The sequence below is a fragment of the Lepidochelys kempii genome, chromosome 6, assembly GCF_965140265.1.
Source record: "Lepidochelys kempii isolate rLepKem1 chromosome 6, rLepKem1.hap2, whole genome shotgun sequence".
Lineage (NCBI taxonomy): Eukaryota > Metazoa > Chordata > Testudines > Cheloniidae > Lepidochelys > Lepidochelys kempii.
The window spans coordinates 125,473,610-125,487,681 of NC_133261.1; positions in this window are offsets into that span (position 1 = coordinate 125,473,610).

Sequence of the window (14,072 nt, forward strand, 5' to 3'; positions counted from 1 at the left end):
CCCACGGGGGGGTGGGGGTGGAAATTGTTTTTTGTTTTTCAGACACTCTACAAGCAAGCTGGTGCCATCGGAAAAATAACCCACAATACCATGGATCTGTGTTTTGTCTGTGGTGTTTGTCTTGTTGCTAGCATTGTTCTGTTTTAATGAACAGAAAATCTCATGATGTGGATGGGGGATGGCTTCCAAAGGCTGGCCTTGGGGGGGAGATGTGTATGGGAATACAAAATGCTCAGCTAGGAGGCCAGCACCCATGTAATAGCTACTGTGGTACCTGGAAATGGAATGGCAACTAAGGTGGTCTCCACAAGCCCTATGGAAATAATGAGCAGGGGAGGAGCTCACTGGGAATCAATGGAGGGGTGTGTAAAATAGTGTAAATCAACAGAAGATGTTTGGATGTGCCCCTCTTCTATGACTATGGAGGAGCAGGATCAATGGCCTATGCAAGGGGTGGACAATTGGGTGTACTGTGTATAAGGTGTTTTGCTGGGAATGTACATATTACTGGGGGCACAATTACACCAGCCCATAACCAAACTACACCCATCTACATGCTGCTATCTGGACTTTGATGCACAAATGGATCTGTGAATCTTATTGCTGTGAATAATCAAACCAGGGCATACTGCCTGATTCCATACCAAGTAGTTAAGCTGGTTTGGACAATAACCCATTTCTCTGTGAACATTCAGTGGACTTATGATATGGACTAAACCATGCAAAACTTGCAGGAGCAGCTTGTTGCAACTGCTAGCAACTGGACACACATGATCTTGACCCTGTCAAAGAAGGAGGGGCAGTGTTTGGGGGGTGTCTTGGATGTTGGACCATACTGCAGTGGTCAGGACTTGGTGTTGCTGTGGATTTTGTATTGTTAACTGTACTTGTGTTACATTGCATATGGAGATAACCTATAAGTAATGTAATAACCTCTCCAAACCCTACAGTGTACTAGACAACCCAGGCCCACTATAATGGGAAGTCTGGAACACTCATTGGAATAGGTGTGGTATGCCCGTACGAGAGAAGGTGCAGGGCACTATACTACACAAGGGGCAGTGGGACAAATGGAATATCGACACCTTCCACCTTGATGCCTGGCCCTATCAGGAAATGTCACCATATGTCTTATGCTTTTCCAGGGATACCTGGGCAGGAGGATTCCAAAAGAAAAAAAAGGGGTGGAGTGTTAGGATATAGATATTCAGGCCTGTCTGTAAATGCCTATACTCTAAGAATTTTGGTGTATTCTTATCACTTAGCTAGTTATAGAGGTATAAAAGAAAGAGAGAGAATCAAAATCACTGTCTGCCAGTGTAAGGGCCTTCTCTTACTGTGACAGTCTGAGGCCCTGTGCTTAGGCTAAGATCTTTGGCTAAGCAGCAGAGGCAGCCATAAACTGGGAAGCGAATGGTCAGATCCTCCCATTCCAAACTAGTCACATTGAAATAAGGTGCTATTGGGCTGTTAGGAATACAATCCTGTCCTGATAATGCCTATCGCCTCCAGAGAAAGGGAAGTGCCTAGAAGATGTAAAAGGAAATTTAATTTGATAGCATCCTGTCTGGCAAGAACTCACTTATCAATAGCTAGGATGTGAAATCCTCATTTCTTTTTTGTTCAATCACTGTAGTCCCAATTTCCCTATTGTTTGTCTGTACAATCTGTCTAGTTCTGTGATTGTTTCTGTCTGCTGTATAATTAATTTTGCTGGGTGTAAACTAATTCAGGTGGTGGGATATAATTGGTTAAATCATGTTACAATATGTTAGGATTGGTTAGTTAAATTTCAGTAAAATGATTGGTTAAGGTATAGCTAAGCAGAACTCAAGTTTTACTATATAGTCTGCAGTCAATCAGGAAGTGTGTGGGTGGGGAGGAAATGGGAACAGGGAATGGGGGTGGGGAAATTGGAATCATGTTTAGCTAAGGGCAGGAATGGGAACAGGGACACAGGTAAGGCTCTGTGGTGTCAGAGCTGGGAAGGGGGACACTAAGAAAGGAAACTGGAATCATGCTTGCTGGAAGTTCACCCCAATAAACATTGAATTGTTTGCACCTTTGGACTTTGGGTATTGTTGCTCTCTGTTCATGCGAGAAGGACCAGGGAAGTAAGTGGGTGAAGGAATAAGCCCCCTAACACCCTCTCTGCCAGAGAAGGTTTAGAGGACTTTTTTTGTACATCCTTCCTCACTCACCTCACTCACACCCCGTCCCATCTAGGGAGTCTGAAAAACAATAAAACCTGCTGATATTCAAGAAAGGCTGCAAAGAAATGCCGTGAATAAGCAGAAGTGCTTGTCAAAGCAGAAAACCTGCGGTGGGAGCTGTTTGTAGCTCTAAAAATGGAAACACTTTGGATTTAGCCTCTAGACCTGAGATTGGCAGAGCCGTCCTGCAGCTACTACTTGAAAGAGATTCCTCCCAGTACCCTCCTTGGGTGCTGGAAGCCTGCCTGTCACTACTCTACAGTGGAGATCCACGTAGGCAGTGAGACAACTGCCTTTGTGTAGATCCACGCTATCACTTCTTCCTTCCCCACTCTATCTAGAATTGCGGAATATTTAGAGGAACAAAGCGAGTGGTCATTAGGGCTGTTCATATTGTATTGGGGTCTGAGGTCCTAGCAGCCATGACGGATGCTGCTATTAATGGCTCACGTCATTAACGCAGAGTTAAAATTGTCTTGTGATAGCTTGTGCCATTCCAGAACGCTGAGTTCACCATTCAAACTTCTGAAAACCAGGAAGTACAGAGTTCAAGTAAATGCCTACTGTGATAGTCTGTAGCCCTATATTCATCCCTTTTGCAAGAATGTTAAATATTGTACAAAGCATACTGTGTAAGGTATCCTTAGAAAACTCATGATTTGCTGATCATTATTGTCTTGGTAAAATGTGTGGCAACACTGTATATAAAGATATAAAATTCCACTGTATGATATTACCCAGGACGTGTTCTGGAGGGCAGTCATAGACACGTTCACCAGAGACAAAAGGCTAGCCTGTGCCTCAGCTAGGTGTCCATGAGATCAAATGGACCACAGTTTGATTGAGTGGCCACTCTTGGGCAAGAGAGAGCTACATTTTGACAAAGCAGCAAGTTAAAGTTCCTGGCCACACCAACTTTCTGTCTCCTGAACATCAGCTGGAGGAGATTACTGCACAAGAGAAAGGGCTATAACTGGAGAGGGTAGACTCCCCCCAATCTCTTCCCCTTGCTCTCCATCAACAGCATCATCAACATTTGAACAAAGAAGCAGCATTGGGGCGGGGGTGGTGGAGATCTTGACTGGAAAATGTTCAGCCAGTAAGATGGCAGGAACATGTGGTGAGAGAGACCTTTGCTCTGAATTCACTTAGCTTGTTAAGTTAGGTGTTTGTGTTTTGCCTTTTTATGTCCTTGTAACCACTTCTGACTTATATGCCTCATTACTTGTAGTCACTTATTAACTACAGAAAGCATAGATTTTAAATTTGTTTTGTTGTTTTATCTAAATCAGTGGGTTTGGACTGAAGCAGTTGGGGAATCTCCATTTGGGATAAGATTTGTGCATATCATTTTCTATCAATAAAATGACAGACTTTATATGAGCTTGTGTGGTCCAGGAGAAGGCTGGGTAGTACAAGACACATTTATGAGGGAGAGTTTGGGACTGGGAATTTGCTGGTGTTGCCCTGCAGTGTAGTTCAAGAGTGGCTGGCTATAGTGCTCCGACAATATAGCTGGGAGTGATTTACATGCTGGGGGCGCTGGGGGCTCTGAGAGGTGACAAGGAGTGGTTGCTCTCACAGTGAAGCTGTGTAAAAGGCATCCCAGGTTGGAGAATTGAGGGGACACAGCTGTTCATCAGTCCAGATTGCACCCTAGGGAATGTCACAGTAAGTAACCACTCTTGGTAATTGGATGAGGGGTGGCTTTTGGGTCCCTAGAGGGCATAGGAAGGAGTTTGGGATTGTGGGATCTTTCTGCCAAAATGATCAGCAGTGAAGTAGCTACAGATATGAATGTTTAATTTAACATTAGGTTTCAGAATTGACATGACTGAGATGAATGGGCAGTTCACACCTCTGGTCTGTTGCTTATGTTAGACAACACTGGACTGGCTTATTCTCCATTTGTGGTTTTCAGGGTTTCCTTTACAACTACAACTCTTCATGAATACCTAAATTCTTAAGTGCAGTTTGGTGGCAAATTTCACAGCTGTGTAATACATGGGGCTCTGACTTTTGCTTTTAACTTGTTTGATATACATTTTTTTTATTGATCATGACACTTTGTATTGAATAGGGTAATGGCTCAGTTAAACTTTTCAAGTTTTCTATCAATTGCTAATCTTTATCACTTGTGAGGTAGCAAACTGAGACTACTGCAGTGGTTCTCAAACTTTTGTACTGATGACCCCTTTCACATAGCAAGCCTCTGAATGTGAACACCCCTTTATAAATTAAACACCTTTTTTTTTAATATGTTTGACACCATTATAAATGCTGGAGGCAAAGCAGGGTTTGGGGTGGAGGCTGACAGCTTGCAACCCCCATGTAATAACCTTGTGATGCCCTAAGAGTCCCAACCCCCAGTTTGAGAACCCCTGGAATACTGGTTCTGGTCCACTTATTGATCTTGATTAGCAGGAGATGAAAAGGCCACTGCTATTCTATGCAGAAATATGCTCTTATCACTGTAATCCTTTCCTCTATTCCCTCCCATCACTCTCTTCAATTATTTCACACACTATTACTACTTGTCTCAAATTAAGATTATATAAATGCTTTGGAACAAAGGTTGTTTGTTATGATACAGTACATCTATACAGTACCTAGCCCAGTGTAGTCCTTGGTCAGCTACCTCATACACCAGGAATTGAAGCAAACATTATTTTAGAATAGATTTACAAAATAGGTGAGGTTTATCAGCTCTTTCACCTCTTGAAATCATAGTGGGATTGTTTCCCTACAACCATTTTGTAACATCACTCTTTTGGGACCCTCAGACATACTTTCAGTGAGGTAATTTCACCGTTGGTGTTGCAGAGATGTCTCCTACCTCAATTAACTAATCCTCATTGAGATTGTACTCTGCCTAATCTGACAACTCTAATCATTTAGATGTATTAAACCAGTGTTCCCCAGGGGGAAGCTAGAATAGTAGAGATGGTGAGGGCAGAAGAGATGTGGATGTCGGAATAGGTACATGATAGTCGGTCCCACTCTCACTGCAAATGTAGTTCTGCTCCTGTGGCTAAAAGCAGCATGGGGGTTTTGTGGAAGGAATGTACTATCCATGCCTGCTGCTATGGTGGCCCATAAGGCAGCTAGCTCCAAGAGTATAGCTTCTCTGTTCTCATGGTACTTGGCTAAGCTACACTGAAACCCCCATGCGGAGCAACAAGTGCTGTAGCATTCTCATCGGTGAAGAAATAGGAAGGGGGGATAGAAAAGACAAGAGGGTGAAAAACTAAAAGGGTGTGGGGGGATGGGGAGAGTGTGTTTGTGCAAGGGGGTCAGGAGATAAAGGGGACCCAGCTGCCCACCTGTCTGAAGGGAGCTCCAATACAATCAATCTGAGTAGGGCAGGAGTCATACTTATGCATCCTCCTTATAAGGATTTATTATTTAATACAGAGCAAGTTGGGAAATCCTGATGGATCAGTGGAAGGAAAACATGCCTGCCCTACTCCCCCATGCTGTGCCATCTGCTCTGACCTCCACAAATCCTGCCTTGATTTGTGAATGTGATTAATTCATTAGGAGGACTGGCTAGCTCAAGGGATCCCCTAAAGATAATATTTACATGTACTCTACCCCCAACTGTGAACATGCAATTGTTTACCTCAGAAATGCAAAGCAAACTGCCAGCTAGGTTTGTGGAGGAATGGTCAAATATATGCAACACATTCTATCAATTTTTAGATCCCCCCTCACCACAGTGTCTTACAATCTATAATGTATTTAACCTCACAACACCTCTGTGAGGTACAGAAGTGCTCTTACCCCCATTTTACAGGTGGGGAACTGAACCACAGAAACCAAGGGCCAGATTTTTTAAGGTATTTAAGAACCCAGTAGGATTTTCATTTTGAAATAACAGGAATTGGATGCGTAAGTGCCGCTAGGTATCTGCCTCTTTAGGCATCTAAACACCTTTAAAAATGTGACCCCAAGTGACTTGCCCAAGGTCATGCAGGAAGGCAGAGTAGGGAATCAAACCCAGGCCTCCTGAATCCCAACTTAGTACACTAACCATTGGGCTATTCTCCCTACAGCTAGCCTGTCCCTTAAACCTAACATATAAGGCAGAGGTTCTAGCACTATGCTGCAGTCCTCTTACCTCCACCTTCTCCTCCCTCATTTTTCTACCCACAATCCAGCTCCTCCCAATCAGTACAGTATCCCTCATGTTACTTATTTTGATGTTAAATTCAATGGTTGAGATTTTCAAAGCAGTGTAAGGGACTTAGACGCATTTTCTCTTTGTTTAAAATGTCAACCCAAGGTCCTTTACTCCGCCCACAAACTTTGTTTTCAATGTGCTGCTGATTTTGTTATAGAGGGTACATAATTGCCCTCTAAGAGTTGCTGGGGGCTGAAGGCTGTTACAGTTGGGTTGGGATTTTTAGTTCCTGGGATGGCAGGGGAAGTGGTTGGAGTATTGGTTCCCCAGGTCAGCTGAGGATTTTGGCACTAGGAAGGGGCCGCAACTCCCCTTTCATCCCTCCTTTTGGGCAGATGCAGTGGTGACCTATTTTGAGGAGGAGGATTGAATTTTTAATTCTCCATCCCGGCAACTAGCAGTCCATAGTGCCCTGCCCCAACATCTTCAACTGCATCCAGTAGTCATGGGTAAGTGTATGTTTTTGCTGAAACAGTCACCAGTGGAATAGTGAAGCGTTGAGTTAAACATTTTAGTTAAAACAAGGGTATTTAAATTACATTTAAAATGGAATTAGGGATCAGAGTTACCACCACCTTGAGAAGAATGGGAGCGGTTCATACCTCGCTAGAACCAACGGCGCTGATATCTGTAGATGCATGCTGATGTCGATGCATCAATTTAAATTTGGTTCACAATTTGAAATCTTTCTCTAATCTAACAAGTTAGAATTAGTGGAATTTTCAAAATGGTCATTGACTTTAAATAGCAATTATTGAGCCCTTTGCACAGCCACATTATACACAGAGCCTTAAATTTATAGGTATCGACAAAAAAGAGCTCTATATAGCAAGACAACAAGCCCTCTTATTAGAGTGCTAGATAGGGTATATAGCTATCCCAGTCTATTAAAAGAAAATGGATTGTCTGTAATAGTAGTGTAGTGGGGGAGGTTTAGATTGGATATTAGGAAAAACTTTTTCACTAAGAGGGTGGTGAAACACTGGAATGCGTTACCTAGGGAGGTGGTAGAATCTCCTTCCTTAGAGGTTTTTAAGGTCAGGCTTGACAAAGCCCTGGCTGGGATGATTTAACTGGGAATTGGTCCTGCTTCAAGCAGGGGGTTGGACTAGATGACCTTCTGGGGTCCCTTCCAACCCTGATATTCTATGATTCTATGAGTAAGTATTGGAGGGATTGAGGCCATCACTAGATCCCCTATCCAACGACTGCCGCCTGTTGCGATCCTTTTAGAAATTATTCTTGGGTTTTTGGGGGAATTTTTTTTTCTTCACATAAAGAATTTATACCGTTAACTGGCTTATGTGGCCAGACCCACCGTGGCATATTATAAATAGGAACTCATCAAGTTTGGTCAAATAGCTCAACTAGAAAGGATCCTAGCAAATCTGAAGAAAAAAAAATTATATGCGATTATATGTCTAGGAAACTTTCCATCCAGTCAGTCTACCCAGCATGACCATATTAATGTCCTTAAATAGTAAATATAAATAGAGTAATTCCGATCAAAGATTTTTCCTATTGTTCCTGCTGTGGATTTTTCAGACTCATAAGGTATGTGGAAGAATGTTTTCTACTAAACTGTATAGACATTTTTAGACTCGGTGAAATCCAAACCCTATTGAAGTCCATGGGAATTTTACTATATATTTCAATAGAATCAGGTTTTCATTCAATATCTTTAGCTGGGCTCTTCATTATTTCGGGCATATTGGATTGACGCTCAAGGAAAGTGGTTAATTTGTGCATTTCTACAAGCTAGTAAACAGTTACATCAAATGGAACTGTTCTTCTATTCCTCGTATCACCAGAAACTGGAACATGGAATTGACTGAAGTGACTGTTAGGTGGAATAACTTCCAAGGTACTTGATAAATGGGACATTTTTGTCAATGTTTGACATAATGAACATGTGTAGAACATCATATCCACTTAATTGTCTCCTTTTTTCTGTATATTTGTTTTACTATTGGACTTCTCTCTTCTTTTTCTTTTTGATTATAGCATGCTATTAAAATCTCTTGTGCTTTTAAAACCAATTAAATGAAGAATTGTAGTGGTTTGTCTCCTATTAATAGGTACAAGAATTCAAAACACGCTGTGTTTGACAGATCCATAGTACAGCAGCAAATGGGTGAAACTTCTGTAATGCTTGAGAGAAAATACTTGGCGTAATATTTGAAAACTCAGGGGCCATTTATTGTCTTCAAAATATAGAATTGGAAAATGTTATGCTATGTTTTTGGATATATTTGGTGCTTATGAAAGTGAGTATTGCCTAGGTATAATTCAGAGGAAGTGCTGTGTGATCTCACCCCCCTCTCTGCCAATACACCTACAGTCATCACCTGCAACAGGCTTGCCATTACCAGCGCTGGGCTAAACCTCCCTTAAGATCAGACTATGAAACATGCTGACTGATGCCTAATTATATTATTATTTTATGATGTGGACAAATACTTTCTAGGGATTTACAATGAAATCAACTAACAGTTTTCAGAGTAACAGCCGTGTTAGTCTGTATTCGCAAAAAGAAAAGGAGTACTTGTGGCACCTTAGAGACTAACCAATTTATTTGAGCATAAGCTTTCGTGAGCTACAGCTCACTTCATCGGATGCATACTGTGGAAAGTGTAGATCTTTTTATACACACAAAGCATGGAAAAAATACCTCCCCCCCACCCCACTCTCCTGCTGGTAATAGCTTATCTAAAGTGATCACTCTCCTTACAATGTGTATGATAATCAAGGTGGGCCATTTCCAGCACAAATTCAGGGTTTAACAAGAACGTCTTTGGGGGGGGTAGGAAAAAAACAAGGGGAAATAGGTTACCTTGCATAATGACTTAGCCACTCCCAGTCTCTATTCAAGCCTAAGTTAATTGTATCCCATTTGCAAATGAATTCCAATTCAACAGTCTCTCGCTGGAGTCTGGTTTTGAAGTTTTTTTTGTTGTAATATCGCAACTTTCATGTCTGTAATTGCGTGACCAGAGAGATTGAAGTGTTCTCTGACTGGTTTATGAATGTTATAATTCTTGACATCTGATTTGTGTCTACTGTCTACTACCCAAGATCCCTAAACCTGGAAATCCTGGGCGCCCCATCATCTCAAGCATTGGCACCCTGACAGCAGGATTGTCTGGCTATGTAGACTCCCTCCTTAGGCCCTACGCTACCAGCACTCCCAGCTACCTTCGAGACATCACTGACTTCCTGAGGAAACTACAATCCATCGGTGGTCTTCCTGATAACACCATCCTGGCCACTATGGATGTAGAAGCCCTCTACACCAACATTCCACACAAAGATGGACTACAAGCCGTCAAGAACACTATCCCCGATAATGTCACGGCTAACCTGGTGGCTGAACTTTGTGACTTTGTCCTTACCCATAACTATTTTACATTTGGGGACAATGTATACCTTCAGATCAGCGGCACTGCTATGGGTACCCACATGGCCCCACAGTATGCCAAACCCCTCCAACACATTATTAAGGATCTACAACCTATCCTGAAGGATGACCCAACACTCTCACAAATCCTGGGAGACAGGCCAGTCCTTGCCTACAGACAGCCCCCCAACCTGAAGCAAATACTCACCAGCAACCACATACCACACAACAGAACCACTAACCCAGGAACCTGTCCTTGCAACAAAGCCCATTATCAACTGTGCCCACATATCTATTCAGGGGACACCATCACAGGGCCTAATAACATCAGCCACACTATCAGAGGCTCGTTCACCTGCACATCCACCAATGTGATATGTGCCAGCAATGCCCCTCTGCCATGTACATTGGTCAAACTGGACAGTCTCTACATAAAAGAATAAATGGACACAAATAACTTAGGCTTGAATAGAGACTGGGAGTGGCTAAGTCATTATGCAAGGTAACCTATTTCCCCTTGTTTCCCCCCCCCCCCCCAGACGTTCTTGTTAAACCCTGGATTTGTGCTGGAAATGGCCCACCTTGATTATCATACACATTGTAAGGAGAGTGATCACTTTAGATAAGCTATTACCAACAGGAGAGTGGGTTTGTGTTTTGGGGGAGGGGGAGAAAACCTGGATTTGTGCTGGAAATGGCCCACCTTGATTATCATACACATTGTAAGGAGAGTGATCACTTTAGATAAGCTATTACCAGCAGGAGAGTGGGGTGGCAGGAGGTATTGTTTCATGCTTTGTGTGTATAAAAAGATCTTCTACACTTTCCATTGTATGCATCTGATGAAGTGAGCTGTAGCTCACGAAAGCTTATGCTCAAATAAATTGGTTAGTCTCTAAGGTGTCACAAGTACTCCTTTTCTTTTTGCTATTACAGAGGGTAGATGGGAGGTTGAGACACTCTGTACCTCAAAATAGCACCCTGGAACCCCCATATTCACTACTGTAATATGATTATGATATGCTTTGTACAATGCATGCCTTGTGAGGTATCATTTAAAAAGTCTTGATCTGTTGAACACTAATATCCTGTTGAATTGTCTGTACTATCATTGTATGTGAAGTTATGAAGTATTGCTATATGTTTGTTACTGAAATATGTGGTAAATGGGAAAAGCCCACAGCTAGCTTTTCAGCAGCAACAAAGAAACAACTGAAAATACAGATTTACATGTAGATTGGCCAAACAGGTGTTGATGTCCCATTAAGGGAACTCCAAGCTCCCAATGGCCATCCCAGAGATTCCTCAGAGGGCACAAACATGATGGAGGCAGCCTAACTCATGTGACCCAGCAAGGATCTTTCTAACAGCTGGAGGAAAGTAGAAAAGAGGGACAGTGACATCACCACCTGGCCTCTCTCCTCCCACATCTCAACACCTGGAAGATAATCTGGAAGACAGAGATTTGGAATTGGGGAGATTGGACCCAGGCTGAGAGGGAATTCAGCCTGTGTAATAAGAAGTGTACATTGCCTGGAACATCCAGTGGGGTGAGAAAAGCTGTTGATTCAAATCTTGCTTAGTCTGTTAAAGTTAGAATTTAGACTGCGATTCTATTTTTATTTCTTATGTAACCAACTTTGACCTCTTTGCCTAACCATTATAATCACTTAAAATCTATCTTTCTGTACTTAATAAACGTATTTCAGTGTTTTATCCTTACTAGTGAATGTGTCTAATGTGCTCTTGGAATCTGCTCAGATTACAAAGGCTGGTGCATGTCCACTTTCCTTAGACAGGTTTCAGAGTAACAGCCGTGTTAGTCTGTATTCGCAAAAAGAAAAGGATGCATACCGGGGAAACTGCAGCAGACATTATATACACACAGAGATCATGAAACAATACCTCCTCCCACCCCACTGTCCTGCTGGTAATAGCTTATCTAAAGTGATCATCAAGTTGGGCCATTTCCAGCACAAATCCAGGTTTTCTCACCCTCCACTCGTTAGCAGGAGAGTGAGTTTGTGTGTGTGTGTGTGTCCCCGGGAAAAAGGGGGGGGGGTGAGAAAGCCTGGATTTGTGCTGGACATGGCCCACCTTGATTACCATGCACATTGTAGGGAGAGTGGTCACTTTGGATGAGCTATTACCAGCAGGAGAGTGAGTTTGTGTGTGTGGTTTTTGGAGGGGGGTGAGGGGGTGAGAGAACCTGGATTTGTGCAGGAAATGGCCCACCTTGATTATCATGCACATTGTGAAGAGAAAAGGAGGACTTGTGGCACCTTAGAGACTAACCAATTTATTTGAGCATGAGCTTTCGTGAGCTACAGCTCACTTCATCGGATGCATACCGTGGAAACTGCAGCAGACTTTATATACACACAGAGAATATGAAACAATACCTCCTCCCACCCCACTGTCCTGCTGGTAATAGCTTATCTAAAGTGATCATCAAGTTGGGCCATTTCCAGCACAAATCCAGGTTTTCTCGCCCTCCACCCCCCCACACACAAATTCACTCTCCTGCTGGTGATAGCCCATCCAAAGTGACAACTCTCCACACAATGTGCATGACAATCAAGTTGGGCCATTTCCTGCACAAATCCAGGTTCTCTCACCCCCGCACTCACCCTCCCAAAAACCACACACACAAACTCACTATCCCGCTGGCAATAGCTCATCCAAAGTGACCACTCTCCCCACAATGCGCATGATAATCAAGGTGGGCCACCCCCAGCACAAATCCAGGCCTTCTCACCCCCCCCCACCTCCATACACACACAAACTCACTTTCCTGCTGGCAATAGCTTATCCAAACTGACCACTCTCAAAGTTTAAATCCAAGTTAAACCAGAACATCCGGGGAGGGGGGTAGGAAAAAACAAGGGGAAATAGGCTACCTTGCATAATGACTTAGCCACTCCCAGTCTCTATTTAAGCGTAAATTAATAGTATCCAATTTGCAAATGAATTCCAATTCAGCAGTTTCTCGCTGGAGTCTGGATTTGAAGTTTTTTTGTTTTAAGATAGCGACCTTCATGTCTGTGATTGCGTGACCAGAGAGATTGAAGTGTTCTCCGACTGGTTTATGAATGTTATAATTCTTGACATCTGATTTGTGTCCATTTATTCTTTTACGTGGAGACTGTCCAGTTTGACCAATGTAAATGGCAGAGGGGCATTGCTGGCACATGATGGCATATATCACATTGGTGGATGTGCAGGTGAACGAGCCTCTGATAGTGTGGCTGATGTTATTAGGCCCTGTGATGGTGTCCCCTGAATAGATATGTGGGCACAGTTGGCAACGGGCTTTGTTGCAAGGATAAGTTCCTGGCCACAAGTACTCCTTTTCTTTTTGCGAATACAGACTAACACGGCTGTTACTCTGAAAATTGTGAAGAGAGTTGTCACTTTGGATGGGCTATTACCAGCAGGAGATTGAGTTTGTGGGGGTGGGGGGTGAGAAAACCTGGATTTGTGCTGGAAATGGCCCAACTTGATGATCACTTTAGATAAGCTATTACCAGCAGGACAGTGGGGTGGGAGGAGGCATTGTTTCATGATCTCTGTGTGTATATAATGTCTGCTGCAGTTTCCACGGTATGCATCCGATGAAGTGAGCTGTAGCTCACGAAAGCTCATGCTCAAATAAATTGGTTAGTCTCTAAGGTGCCACAAGTACTCCTTTTCCTTAGACAAAGTGGCTAATAGACTGCAGGAAGCGGAAAAAGAGAGAGACTATTAGCGTCAGTTGAGAATGAAGGAACTAGAGATAAAGGACAATGAGAGAGATACTGTGGCCTGGAAATAGCACATCAACAGGTCCTAGAGCTGAAAGCCAAAGAAGCTGAGGCCCAGAAACTAGCCAGGAGGAGAACTGAAGGGGGGCAGTGGTCCCACAGCTCCAGATTGTACCCTGGGGGTGTGTCCCAGAGGTGCAGAGGGGTGGTGTGCCTGGGCTTAGGGCACTCTCCCCATGTTATAGAGGGGGAGCTAAGGCACAGATGGGCAACATGGGGGAAGTGTCCCTCCATATATCTGAGATGGCTTGGTGAGGATGTCCTTGAGCAGGGGGCTGTGCCCCCCCCATCCCTGCGGGGGCTGTCGAGGATGCCCCAGGGGAGGGCAGGTATCTGTGCCCCCCCATCCCTGCGGGGGCTGTCGCAGATGCCCCAGGGCAGGTATCTATGCCCCCCTATCCCTGCGGGGGCTGTCGGGGATGCCCCAGGGGAGGTATCTATGCCCCCCTATCCCTGCGGGGGCTGTCGAGGATGCC